Here is a 14,503-nt window from a genome sequence, read left to right as displayed (position 1 = left end):
ATGATTGCTCCTGTGAGATTGTGGTAAGGATATTTTTTGTCAGCTGCTGGAGTGTGTGTGTGTGTGTGTGTGTGTGTGTGTGTGTGTGTGTGTGTGTGTGTGTGTGTGTGTGCATTTAAGCTCTGAGATTGCCTTTGACACTCACACAGCAAGAGTGGACTGTTGGACAAATCCCAGGGTAGAGTTTCTGACTTGCTCAAAAGTAAAATACAAAAGAGACTTTTATTCTTTCTTTCTTTCTTTCTTTCTTTCTTTCTTTCTTTCTTTCTTTCTTTCTTTCTTTCTTTCTTTCTTTCTTTCTTTCTTTCTTTCTTTCTTTCTTTCTTTCTTTCTTTCTCCATCTCTCTCTCTCTCTCTCTCTCTCTCTCTCTCTCTCCCTCTCCCTCTCCCTCTCCCTCTCCATTTCCTTTGACGGCTGGAAAAGTCCAGACAAAATCAAAAGGTCCTCTTCATATAAAGAACTAGAAAAATGAGAAACTTTCTTCAAATGTAATAGCTATCTTCCACATTTAGACAATCTAAAAATTTAATTATGCTGACACTGAACAGTGTAACAGTTTCTAATTACTTTTAGTGCAAAAATAACTCACTGTGGTAATGGATAAGAAAAAAAGTAATTCATCATGAATTTTTTAGTAATCGTTTTATCCTGTTCAGGATCTCTGCCAATCCAGATCCAGACCCCTTTCGTGGAAACCCTGATTGTGAGGCAAGAACATGGTCAGCACAGGGAATCAAATACCACACTTTCACTCAGTGGTGTAAAGTTGTTGAGTAAATGTGCTTTGTTACTGTACTTAAGAAATTTTTCTAAAAGTTTTAGTTTTCTGAGTACCAAAGATATAAGCATCTTTTACTCTTTACTTAACTACATTTGTGATTTAATATACAGTCAGACCCCAACCTACGAACACCCGACTTTCCGGAAATACGAACCACGGCCACCCAAAAAATGCAAGAAAAAAAAAAAAACTAAGAAAATCGAATATATTCAAGAAAACGTTCAATATCCATCGCATACAAAGGGAGAAGAAGAAGAGACTCACTCTTGTCGACTTATGAATAATTGACTTAAGAACACTTTTCCGGTCCCTATCTATTTATTCTGCAAAAGAGACGATGTTGAAATGGCTGTTGTGTTGATTGTTGTGCATCTACATTCAATATGAGCCAAATACTTAAGCACAGCTCAAATCAGATACTCTAAGACTTTTATTTAAAGCATATTGGAATTGGTGACTTTTAACTTGTAATGGAGTTAGCTTTGCAGTAAGTTATTTATAATTTTAGGTATGATTTTCAGCTACTTTTTACACTTCTTTCAACCCCCCACCCCCCACCACCCATTTAAGGCACAGGGCAATTTCACATAGCCAGTCCACCTACAGATATATTTTTCGAATATATTAGAGGAAATCCACATGTATAAAGACCATAAAAAGAAACTTCATAATGACTGTAAGAACAACTGAAAACGTGTCCAGGTTACATTTGTAAACCTTGTTCACCAAAGGAATGAGATGCTGCGTCAACAGCACTTTGGGAACGCTTCCACATGTCCACGCTCTAAACCACGTGTGAACCACGTGTGCAGTCAGTCTAAACTGTTAGTATATATACTATACAGCTAAACTGAACAAAATTATAGACGCAACACCTTTGTGTATATATACTGAACAAAAATATAAATGTAACACTTTGGTGTATATATACTGAACAAAATTATAAACACAACACTTTTGTGTATCTATACTACACAAAATTATAAACACAACACTTGTTTTTGCCCTCATTTTTCATGAGCTGATCTTAAAGATCTATTTCTCACAAATATTGTTCACAAATCTGTCTAAATCTGTGTTAGTGAGCACTTCTCCTTTGCCGAGATAATCCATCCACCTCACGTGTGGCATATCAAGATGCTGATTAGACAGCATGATTATTGCACAGGCGTGCCTTAGGCTGGCCACAATAAAAGGCCACTCTAAAATGTGCAGTTTTTCTGTATTGGGGGTCCAGGGGGGGTCAGAAAACTACAGCATTTTGCCCTGTACGGTGAAAACCGGGATTCATCCGTGAAGAGAACACCTCTGCAAAGTGCCAGATGGCACTGAATGTGAGCCCACTCAAGTCGGTTACGACAAAGAACTGCAGTCAGGTCAAGACCCCGATGAGGAGGACGAGCATGCAGATGAGCTTCCCTGAGACAGTTTCTGACAGTCTGAGGTTCTTTGGTTATGCAAACCAATTGTTGCAGCAGCTGTCCGGGTGGCTGGTCTCAGACAATCTTAGTGGTGAAGATACTGGATGTGAAGGTACTGGGCTGGTGTGATTATACATGGTCTGCGGTTGTGAGGCCGGTTGTATGTACTTCTCTGAAACACCTTTGGAGACGACTTATGGTAGAGAAATAAACATTCAGTCAGCATGCCAATTGCACACTCCCTCAAAACATCAGTGGCATTGTGATGTGTGATGAAACTGCAAATTTTATAGTGGCTTTTTTAATGTGGCCAGCCTAAGGCACACCTGTGCAATAATCATGCTCTCTAATCAGCATCTTGATACACCACACGTGTGAGGTGGATGGATTATTTCACCAAAGGAGAAGTGCTCACTAACACAGATTTAGACAGATTTGTGAATAATATTTGAGAGAAAAAGGCCTTTTGAAAGTATCCATCCTTCAGATCTATGGTGACAATCCAGTCCTCGCACCTGATTCGAGACATAACCTGATTAAACATCTTGAACCTGAGCCTCATTTGTGAATGGTTCAGCTGACGCAGATCTAAAATGGGACGCAAACCCCCATTCTTTATGAGAACTATAAAGTACTGGCTATAAAACCCGGACTCTCTGTCTAATTGATGGACCACCTTGATGGCCTCCTTCCTCAGGAGAGTATTTACTTTTAGTTCCATCACTAGAGCCTGCTTGGGTCCCACCATTAACATCGGGGCAGGCGAGACCCAAACTGAATTGTGTAGCCTCTGTCTACAGTGCGCAGGACCCATTAAGACACATCTGGCAGGCATTTCCAGGCTGCTAGAAATTCTCTTAAGGGAATCATTCTCTCAAGACTGAATCTGGTGTGCCTAGAGGTCTGGTGCAGTTCTAGGGGCCTCCTGAGAGGCAGCGAGCCCCCTAACTTTGCTATGGTGCTGGGTGGAAACTGATTGTGGCACTCGCTGGTAATGGCAATATACTGAGGTGTACGTCGCCCCCTCCGGTGGAGTCCCCAGATTTTCCTGATGACGGTTCTCAGATCCCTGGCAGGGGAAGTGTGAGTAGAGACACTCTGTCTCTGCACATCACGATGGCTGGATGTACTGGGCTGGGGATGGGGCTGTGCCCTGTGAAAAGAAGCTTAGACCCCAGTGCAGAGGCAGCAATGCAGGCTGCAGAAAGCACTCGTCTAGCTTGCTGGATGAGTGCTGCTCCTGCTGATCAGCCGGCACAAATCACTTCCGAACGGCATGCTTCCGAACCATGAGAAAGGGTGCTGGACCCGGCAGGTGAGGAAGGAGAAAGGGACAGTCCCATTTCCAAACCCCCTGCCAGGTCCATCTGCGAACCCCAGGACCTTAATTGCCATCCGCATGGACATGCGGGAGCAATGCGAGCAGCCAGCTCCCCCGAAAGCTGACCAAGCATGCTCATAGGCTAATACAACAGGTGCAGGGTGGAACACACAGCCTGAAAGACAGCTTATCTTTTGCTTTACTTTCCATTTTCCTGAATTCCCGAATATTTACCGGCAAAAACAAACACACGCAGACAAAAAGACAGTGCTTTTTATAGCTTCCTGGTCATGACATCACCCTGTCAGTGACGTCACACGTTTCCATTGGACTGATTACACACGTAGTTCAGAGCGTGGACTCGGAAAGCATTCCCAAAGCATTGTTGATGCAGCTCAAGTCACTGAAGGGGAGCATTTGATATGCAAACATGGTTGTTAATAAAAAAAGACTTTTGCAGTGGATCATAAAAAATATAAATGCCATTATTCCATATACTTTTATAGATACTCTAATAGTAATGTAGGTGACTGATTTGAACTTTAATTACTTTCTGTTTGTGTTGTTAATTAATCAGTGCAGTAGACACCATATCTACCACGAAGGTCCTTTAAATTAAGTGTGTGTGTGTGTGTGTGTGTGTGTGTGTGTGTGTGTGTGTGTGTGTACAGTATAGAGTTAACTAAAACGATTATTATTTTCTATAACCCAACTGATTACATTTATTTTTGTAGTAGAGTTAATGACTTTATATTAGGTCACTGCCAGACTCAAATTCCAACCGGACACAACAGCCTTCAAACATGGCTATTTTTTACCAGATTTTGGTTGACCGTTTTGGTAATTTGGTCCTTTCTTCCCTATAAATTTCTGTTAATTTATTGATGTTATTAAACAAATGCAAATGGCTGAATTTAATTACTAGGCATCTCTAAAGGCAGACTTACTAGTATTAGATCCCTTCAGGTAGAGGCATCTGTTGCACTGCTCTCATCTCTCCAATAGAAAATTGGACATTTAGGAGCCAGCTGGACAAACCCAGCACGCCTGCTGTGACTCCACTTTCCGGCCTCTGGCAAAAAGCCACCGCTCACTGAGATCTGCTGAAGCCAGTCGTGCCAGGAGATACTGTTGCCAAATCCATCCCAAACACTCTGAGCTGGGTGTTATCCTACTGGCATTTCACTGATAATAAGTTCATAATGATCAAGTATATCCCCGTGACCTTAGTTCATTCTCCTCTAAGGCCACATTTTAATTCTACATTAACCTTTTAAAAGTTAGTAGTGAAACTCTTTAAAGACATCTTTAAGGATGACTGCCAAATATTTCTTACTTCTTTGTAATACAAAAATGTAGAAAATAAATAATAATATTACAATTTCCAGGAATTTGGTGCACATAGAAAGGTGCTTTATGATTCTATTTACTTGTAATGGACCTTCTATCCATTAGAACGGAAAAAGCACTTTAGGCAAAAGGCACCAGAAAGGCGCTTCATTGATAGCCTGGAAGATTGATTTCTTCATCAGTTACTCCAAAGTTTGCTTATAATGGAAACATACTGAGATGAATCTAAAACACATATGAGTACATATCTGTAAATTTAAGCTGTCTGGAGATTGGGACAGGGCTATACCTGTGTTCAGATCCTACAGTATATTCATTGGTAACTTTTCCAAAAAAAAAAAAAGTGAGTTTATCTTTGCTAGTTTTTTATTCTAATTCTAATTGTAACACATCATCCCAGCTGTCAAGCACAATGAGAGTTGATGATTTGGGCTTGTTTTCTAGCCTGAATCAACCATAAACTCCTCTGTATACCAAAGTATTCTAGAGTTAAATGTGAGGCCATCTGTCCGACAACTAATGTACTAACAAGCTTGGCTCATGCAACAGGGCAACAACCCCAAGCACACAGGAAATATATAACAAAATGGGCGAAAAATAACAAAATCAAGGTGTTGCAATGGCCCGATCAAAATCGCGGCCGTAACTATACCGAAATGCTGTTGCAGGACCTTAAGAGAGCTGTGCATAAACATGTGATAGCGAGCCTTAAAAAACCAAAGTAACATTGTAAAAAAGAGTGAGGCAAAATTCACATTCAGGAACTCGAGCTGCGTTGCAATGCTTTGGGAACGCTTCCACGTTGTCTACGCTCTGAATCACGTGTGTAATCTGTCCAATGAAAGGCACGGCGTCACCGGTGGGATGACATCATGACCAGGAAGCTATAAAAAGCACATGTAGTGAAAATGGCGCCAGCTTCTGTGTGTTTATTCAGCACTCTGTGTGTATATTTGTTGAATCGTTTGTCTAAAGAAAAAAAATATGAAGGCAACTAAGAAAGCCAAGCACACCTTCTGGCTTTGTGTTCCTCCCTGCCCCCACTATATCGGGGGGGGGGGATACATGCAGCTTGTGTGTGGCTTGCTTGGGAGCAGAGCATGCTTAGTGGGTTTTCAAAGGGAGCACTGTGCAAGGAGGGTGCCCTCACTTCTCGTGGTTCTGGCCCCGCTGTTTCCGAGGCAAAGTGGCGTAGCAGTTCCTGGGGGTCGTGAATAAACATTGCAGAGGGTTTCGAGATGGGTTTGTCCTTATCTCCAACCTCACCTTGGTCCAGCACTCATTGACAGGCTTCGGAAGCATGCCTTCCGATGGTTTCTTTCCCCTGTGATGATAGCTTGCAGCTCCACCTCTCTTATTCTAAAGAGGGGGGCGCACTTTGTAACAACAAGGTCGAGAAGCTCATGGAGGTTGTGACTCATGCCGTTGCCAAGCTCGAGCTAGTTTGACCGGCCAGTGAGAAGAGAGTCCTTCCATTCAGTAAGCCTGACTTTTTCAGCCTGCCCATTTAATTCCAAAGCAGCGTTATACTCATAAGTCATTAGGCTGAAAGAACAGGGTTATAGAGAGATGCCACGAGATATAGAGATGCTGGCCTTTGCAATCCGTTGGCGCTCGTGGGGAAGGCTTACGCTTCAGCCGGTCCACCATGGCTGTGCTGCATATGTAACATGCTGCCGCAAAAGCTGGATGTGGAAGGCGCCGCCATACGGCGAACCTGGCTCTCAGAGCCAACAAAGAGACCGCATAGGCAGTTGGCTGGTCCATGGCCGCCCTGGTCTCCACCGAGAGACACCTATGGCTCACCCTGTTGGACATGTCTGACAGAGATAGGGTTGTACTGCTGGACCCGCCCTTACACTCACTGGCCTCTTCGACAATTTCCGTTAACGCAGTGGTTGAGAGGTTTCAGGGGGGGTAAAAAACAAGCTGCGGCATTACATCGGTAACTCCCACACTGCTCTCATGGGGCTGCTCACCAGGCGCAGCCCCAAGATCAACCCAGCACCTCCCATAATGAGGCACAGAAACGAAGCGTCACATCATGCAATCCCCCTGTCAGGAATACTGAAGACTGTCATTTTCAATAAAAGGGGCTTCAACCAAAAAGTCCTGACATAGGACGTTCTGTGGTTTTGACCATTAAGAGGAGTGCTGCACAGCATTACTTGGTGCCCGCCCCGTCCCGGCTCCCTCAAGGACCTGGTCCGTTAACCCTGCCATCGAATGTGCTTCAGGGCACAGCCATCTCTAGAGAGCATCCTCCTAGGTTTCCACCCAGTATCACTCGCCACCTCCTTTAAGGCTACCAGAGCCACATCAGGGTGTTGCTTCTGCTACAGGCATACCAGAGTTTCGAAAGACTGATACCCTTAAGGGACTACCTGGGAAACTCTGCCAGACGTGTCTCAGTGGGTCCTGCGCACTGTAGAATGAGGCTATTCCGTTTGATTCGGAAATCTTGTAACAAGAGGTACACACTCTCCTGAGGAAGGAGGCCATCGTGGTGGTCCCTCCATCAGGTTTTACAGCGGGTCCTTTATAGTTGCCAACAAGGACAGTAGGTTGCGTCCTATACTAGATCTATGGTCATGAGTGGCCGCTTCGCCCAAGGTCTATGGGAAGGGCCACATCTACTATGGCACATCAATTGCCTAGAGATGCTGGCTGTCCTTGAGAGCATCTTACATCCTGGGCCAGTTGAACGAAGCAGCAAACATTCTGTTGAGGCAGGGTTTGAGACCCGGGGAATGGCAGCTCTATCATCATGTGGTGGAGCAGATTTTAGGAGATTCAGCAAAGTTCAGTAGACCTGTTCATGTCTTGATGCCAAGGGCTGGATGCCATGGCTCAGGCGTGGCCAATGCTACACCTGTACGCCTTTCTCCTGTTGCGTTGCTCCTGGGAGGTCTGGGGAGAGTTCACTGAGATGAAGTCCATCTCCTTCAGGTGACCCCAAGGTGGCCGAGCAGACCATGGTTTGCAGACCTGGTAACCCTCCTCGAGCACCCCTTCCTAGGCAGATTCCTCTGAGGAGGGATCTCCTCTTTCAAGCAGGGGGCACGATAGTTCACCCCCTCCTAGAGTTGTGGAGACTGTGGCCCTAGAGGTGGTACAGCTCAGAGGTTTCAGTCTCTCCACCAAGGTGGTAAAGATCATTCTCCACTCTAGAGCTCTCTCCATGAGCAGGTCGTATGCCGCAAGATGGCGCCTGTTCAATGTGTGGTGTGAGCACCACCATTTGGATCCAGTTCACTGCCTGGTTGGTTCAGTGCTGGAATTCCTTCAAGGACAGTTCACCAAGGGTTGGCTCCGAAAGTTTAAGCGTACACCATTTCGGCGTATCATGCCCCAGTTGCGGGGAAATCACTGGGCAGAGTAATGCGTGGCACTAGGCTGAGGGCCCCGGTGTAACCCAGAGTGCTTGGGTGGGGTGCCTTTGGCCGAGGCATCTTGGAGGCACCTCACAGTTAAGACTGTGTTCTTATTGGCCATTTGCTTTCTGAAGACAGTTGGAGACTTACAGGCCCTCTCTGTGGCCATTTCCTTTCTGCATAAAGACACTGTGTCTCTATGCGACACTGCTGGCATCCCTGCAGCGCTTGCTTCTCCTTTACAGAAGCTGCCTTTGGTTTCACTCCATGTGCTTTTTATAGCTTCCAGGATATGACGTCACCCCGTCGGTGACGCTGCACCTTCCATTGGACAGATTACACACATGATTTAGAGCATGGACAACATGGAAGCATTCCGAAAGCGTTGCGACGCAGCGTCTTGTTCCCTCAGGGAACTAGGGTTACATACTTTAAGACGTTATAAAGAACAGGTTATTTATTTATTAGGTACTGATATGTAAATCCATAGAATTCAAAATGGGAGGTGATCACATGACTATTATGCTAGGAATACAGCCTTAATTTTATGTAATGAGAAAGATAGTGGATGCAAATGCAGATTAAGATGATGTATTTTAAATAATCAGCCAGGCAAATTTACCGTAAGCATAAAGCAAGCATTGGTCAAAAACAAACAAACAAAAAAAAATGCTTGATAAACAGCAGTGAACAATGTCAACTGAAGAAATTACTTTATTATGTGCTAAATAAATTAGAGTCCATTTAAATTGTGGCTGTGATGAGTGTGTAACTGGAAACAGGTGTGACTAATCAGTATGAGGATGATTGAACATGCAAATGTGTGATAGGAGTTCTATATCATCCTGAATATTCAAGCTCCTCATTGTAGAATGTTACTTTATGTTATGTAATGTTTGATTGGTGGAAAGTTTCCAAGAAACCAAAATAAAGTGTTTTTTTAAGGTGCCAACATAACTGTTTAAATGTGTCTTCTGAAAATGTACTGGAGAGACAAACACCAAAACCTCCAAAAGATATTTCCCCAATTGGTGATTTGATGATGCTTGAGATCTACAGTTGCTACTGCAAAACCCATATCATATGAGTTACATCAATCTTATCGTCATTAAACCAATCTGTGAACCCTTATACCCTGTGGATGGGGTAGATCTCTGGAAATAGTCAATTCTGTTTAATTATAGCATAAATCAGTCAGAGAAATTTGTATATATTTGTAATGACCCTCTGAAGGTAGAGGAGCTCAGTCCTACATAGCATAACAGAGCCACAGCAGGAGTCAAGCAGTCACGCATTTGGTGAAGGATAGCTCATTTGAAAATATGACTTTTTGTCTCCAGTGCCTGTGGTTTTCATCCCACCAAACTCTCAAATGTGCATTCATCATTGTAATGAGGGGCTTTCTTGCTGACAGTCTGATCATGTCATGCACTGACATTCTCAGTCACCTGAAAAGCAATTTCTCACAACCATCACAATCAGTAAATATGTGTGTTCAACCACAACATCCAGCCCTATTTACAGACTTCATTTTTATCGTTCAAAATGAAGATGTCACTTTAGTCAGTCTTCCAGTAACTGAAACATGCTCTCTGGTCCTAATAATAAGCATTCTTTCAAAGTCAGATTTTTTCGGTCTTTTACATTCTTTAGTCTTGATCCACAATTAAGAATAACTAGGCTTGCTTGAGATTTTATTCATATGCCAGAGAGCATGGTAGGAGGTTAATTGCTTAATTGTATGTCTGTGATGTTTCTCCACTTACTTATTCCAGCTTTTATTTTATTTTGTCAACCATCTGTATGGTTTTAGAGAAAATGAATTGCTTTTGCCTTCCTTGAAAGAGAACTGTACAGTAATGCATAAAAGCTTTTAATAGTTGTAGAATATTTCAATATTCATCAATATTTATCATAACCACCCTTTGCCTGCAAATTAGCTTTAATTCTTCTTGTCGGTTTTGGTATATTTTTACACAGTTTTTGAAGGAACTTGGCAGGTAGGTTGTTCCAAACATCTGGGATGTAGGCTGCCTCAAATCCTACTGCATCATCATGTAATCCCAGACAGACTTGATGACATTGAGATCAGGGCTCTGTGGGAGCCCAAACTATTACTTCCAGTACTCATTGTTCATTTCTATGCTAAAGATAGTTCTTAATGACATTGGCTGTATGTTTGGGGTCATTATCCTGCTGCAAAATAAATGTGGGCCTAAATGTGGGATGCCTCACTGATGGTATTGCATGAGAGATAATCTGTATCATGGTTACGTATCATGATTGATCAGTGCCTGCATTTCTCAGCATTGAGGACATTTGCAGAAATGCAGCCCTAAACTTGCAGGAAACCTCCATTAGGCTTCACCATTGCCTGCAGACACTCATTATTGTACCACTCTTCAGCTCTTTGGCAAACTACAACCAAATATTTTCATCAATCCACCTGTTTTCCTGTGTTTTCATTCGTAGTTGAATTGATTTGCCTTGTTTCCATGTCGGAGGTATGGCTTTTTAGCTGCAATTTTAGTATAAAGACTAATTATGGCCAGAGTCCTCCAGACAGTAAATGGGTGTATCTGGGTGTCACTGGTTTAAGTTTTCTTGTTAAGTTTCTTTGCACAATCAAGGCTTCTATGGTCCTCAAATTAACCATTTCTTTTTTTTTTTTTTTTTTTAAATAGCTCTAACAGCACATCTTGAAACTCAAGTCTGCTTCAAAATCTTTGCCTGCGAAAGACCATCTCTAGGGAACAAAATGCTGCGTCAACAACAGAGAAGCGCAACTTCACTAGCGGGGTAATGCCATGACCATGGGGCTATAAAACCCACAAACAGTGAATGCTTCTGAAAGGGAAGGAAGTGCCCCAGGGATGCAGGGAGTGTGACTTGGAGATGCAATGTCTCGTTTTCTCAGGGAACCTGGGTTACATACGTGACCTAGAGACGTTCCCTTTCAGGAATTGGAGCTGGGTCAACAACGCTTTGGGAATGGGAGTCCATTCACGCCAGACTGACCAGTCCCTACCTAGTGTGGTTGGGCACAGCTAGACTGTAGTACGGAGGAGCCAGAAGTGTCTCTAAAGTCAAAGTTATAGAGCCTGCAGCATTGCAAATGACTTGGAGGGGAACTAGTGCGCTCTGACACCCCGAAAGATGCTGGGAGACCAGAGGACTCATATGAGGATGAGATGGCATCCACAATCCACCTGCTGAGGGTCTGCTTGGTCACAGGGAGCCCTTTTTTGTTTTTATATGTCCGACTTCCATCACAGATCTGTCCTGAAAACATATGTATCCAGTGCTCGCACTGGACACAGTCAGTTTAGCTTCTCCTGGTCAGGGGCCTGAAAAGGAGAAGAATAGATTGCCTGCAGCATGACAAGTCGGGGCAGAACCAAGGGCACCTTATGAACATACCCCAGTCTGGGGTACAGAAAGGCATTGGCCATACCTGGGGTGAACTCCAGGAGGGACAGAGCCACAGAGAAAGCCTGAAGGTCCTCGTCCCTCTTCAGGGAGTAAAAGAATCCTAAGGGCTACCTCGGCTAAGGGCTCGAAGAGAGGCTTAGACAGGGTTTCCAAAACAACGGCCAAGTCCCACACAGGCACCCGGGCCTCAGCCTCTGCACAGGAAACTTGTCACCAAGTCACTTGTCAGACAACCTGCGGTGAACTGCTCCTGAAGGAACTTCAGTACTGGCAGTTAATTGGGTCCTGGTGATACTCGCACCACACAGAGAACAGGTGCCATTTAGTAGCATACGACCTCCTCGTGGAGACCAGCAGCTAAGAGCTGTGCCCCTTGAACCAGGGTGCCCCTGCCTGGAAGAGAAGATCCCTCCTGCGAGGAATCGCCCAAGGAGGTTGTTTGAGAAGAGCCACTAGGTCCACAAACCATGGTCTGCCTGGCCACTAAGGGGCCACCAGGAGAAGACAGGCTCTCTCCCGAAAAACTCTCTCCAGAACTGTCCATAATGGTCAAATCCCAAACTACCTAAGATGCTGGATCTCTGTATTGGAAAAAGAACACTCTCCTTGATGTTTAGTCTAAGCCCCAGCTTCTTTATACAGGCAAGAACGACATCAAAACTTTGATTGAGCTAATATCAACCAAATCATCCATATAGTTCAGAATTTGGATGCCCTGGAGCCTCAGCATGGTCAAAGCCTCAATCATGCATTTTGTGAAGGTAAAGGGTGAGAGCACAACCCCGAATGGAAGCATCTGGTAGTGGTAAGTTTTGGCCCAGAAAGTAAACCTCAGGAATTTCCTGTGGGAAGGTAGAATGAATACATCATTTAGATCTATCGTGACAAACCAGTCTTCAGATCTGATTTGAGACACAACCTGCTTCAGGGTCAGTATCTTGAGCCTGAGCCTTAATAGTGAGCGGTTCAGCTGACGTAGATCTAGAATAGGACGTAACCCCCTGTCCTTTTTGGAAATAATAAAGTCCCAGCTGTAGAACTCGGATTATCTGTTTGATGGAGGGACCAACTCGATGGCCTCCTTCCTCAAGAGTGTCTCTACCTCTTGTTCCATGACCAGAGCAGGGAGGACAAAACCGGAACTGAATCATATAGCCTCTGTCTACAGTTTGCAGGACCTATCCAGACACATCTGGCAGAGCTTCCCAGGCTGCCATGTAGTCTCAAGTGTGTCAGTCTATCGAGACTGACCTCTGGTACATCTGACAGCCTTTCCTCCTTCGGAGGAAGAGAGGCGAAGTGTAGTGCTCTTTACGCATTGGGAAGAAAATGTTAAAAGGCGTGCTTCCGAGCCCTTAAAGAAGACACTGGATCTAGCAGTTTTATCATTTTCTAGTTGTGACTCTCCGTTGGAAAGATTACACACGTGATTCAGAGCATGGACAACATGGAAGCATTCCCAAAGCATTGTTGACGCAGCTCGAGTTCCTGGAAGGGAACTCATTAATGCAGTACCTTGTGTCTAGTTGCCATGGTGTGTGACCTGTGACATGAAACTGTCCTGCACAACCTTACCTTAGTAGCACTAGAGTTTGTTTGGCTGTTTTTTACCCAGATAAAATCCCCCTACATATAAAATTGATGACCATTAGAGCCTGCATGGTATCATTAGTTAATCATACACGTGACTCTGATCCTGACTTTTGCAAGGGTACAAAGTGTGCAAAAATAAGAATTAGGAATTGGGTTTTTTGTGTCAGTAGGTGCCAAAAGGTATTTACAGCTAATAATGATTTGATTTTGATTTAAATTTTGTTAATTAAGAAAAATAAAGGCATTTCACATGGGTTACTTAACGTAATCCCGGGTTCTTTGATAACAGAGTGAGGTGTTTCACCATGGGAATCGCTTTGGGCGTGACCAACTACGGAAGCTCTTATGACACCACGTCTGTCTTGACAGACAGGTCGACCTGAGATCAGGCTCCACTCCACCTTTATCCCTCAGGTTGACCCCTTCTTACATCATTGCAGCAAGATTTCTTCCCGTCCCCGTGCAAGGAGGGAAGTGCTGGTGAAACACCTCACTCTGTTATCAAAGAACCCGGGATTACGTTAAGTAGCCCATCGTTCTTTTTCTAACTTCGCTCGGTGTTTCACTATGGGAGATATAGACCACTTCCGGATTGCACATGATCCCGCTACACCCAATCACATGGGCTCAGGACATCTGGCACTCAGCACTGCATGTGCCAAGGCTGACTTAGACACACCTAGTCTATAAAACCGCACAAAGGTGTGTGGCGTAGCCCAACCAGCCACCGCACAAATTTCCTGAACAAAAACTCCCTTAAGTAGGGCCCATGATGTCGCCATCCCTCTAGTAGAGTGGGCGCTCACACGCTTAGCAGTCACTAGAGCCACAAGCAGTGCCGTCTTAAGAGAAAGAAATTTCAGCCCTACGCCATCCACCGGCTCGAAGGGGTGATGAGAAAGAGCCTCCAAAACCAAAGACAGGTCCCACTGAGGCACTAACCGTCGAGACACCGGCCTCTTACAATGTGCACCTTTCATAAACCAACTAATTAAAGGGTTCGTCACTAAAGCCGACATGACATGCAGAAATAGCCGCCAGATACACCTTCAAAGTAGAAAAAGCTTTTCCTTTATCCAGCAAATCCTGGAGAAAGCACAAAATGTCTCCCACAGAACACTGGAAAGAAACAATGTGACCACGGCCACACCACTCCTCAAAAACTCGCCATTTATTGTCATAAAGCGTGCGAGTAGTCTCTGGATATAACCGATTGGGGTAAACCTGCCA

The sequence above is a fragment of the Silurus aristotelis genome (assembly GCF_946808225.1).
Source record: "Silurus aristotelis genome assembly, chromosome: 7".
Taxonomy (NCBI): Eukaryota; Metazoa; Chordata; class Actinopteri; order Siluriformes; family Siluridae; genus Silurus; species Silurus aristotelis.
Note: the sequence above shows the minus strand (reverse complement) of the source record.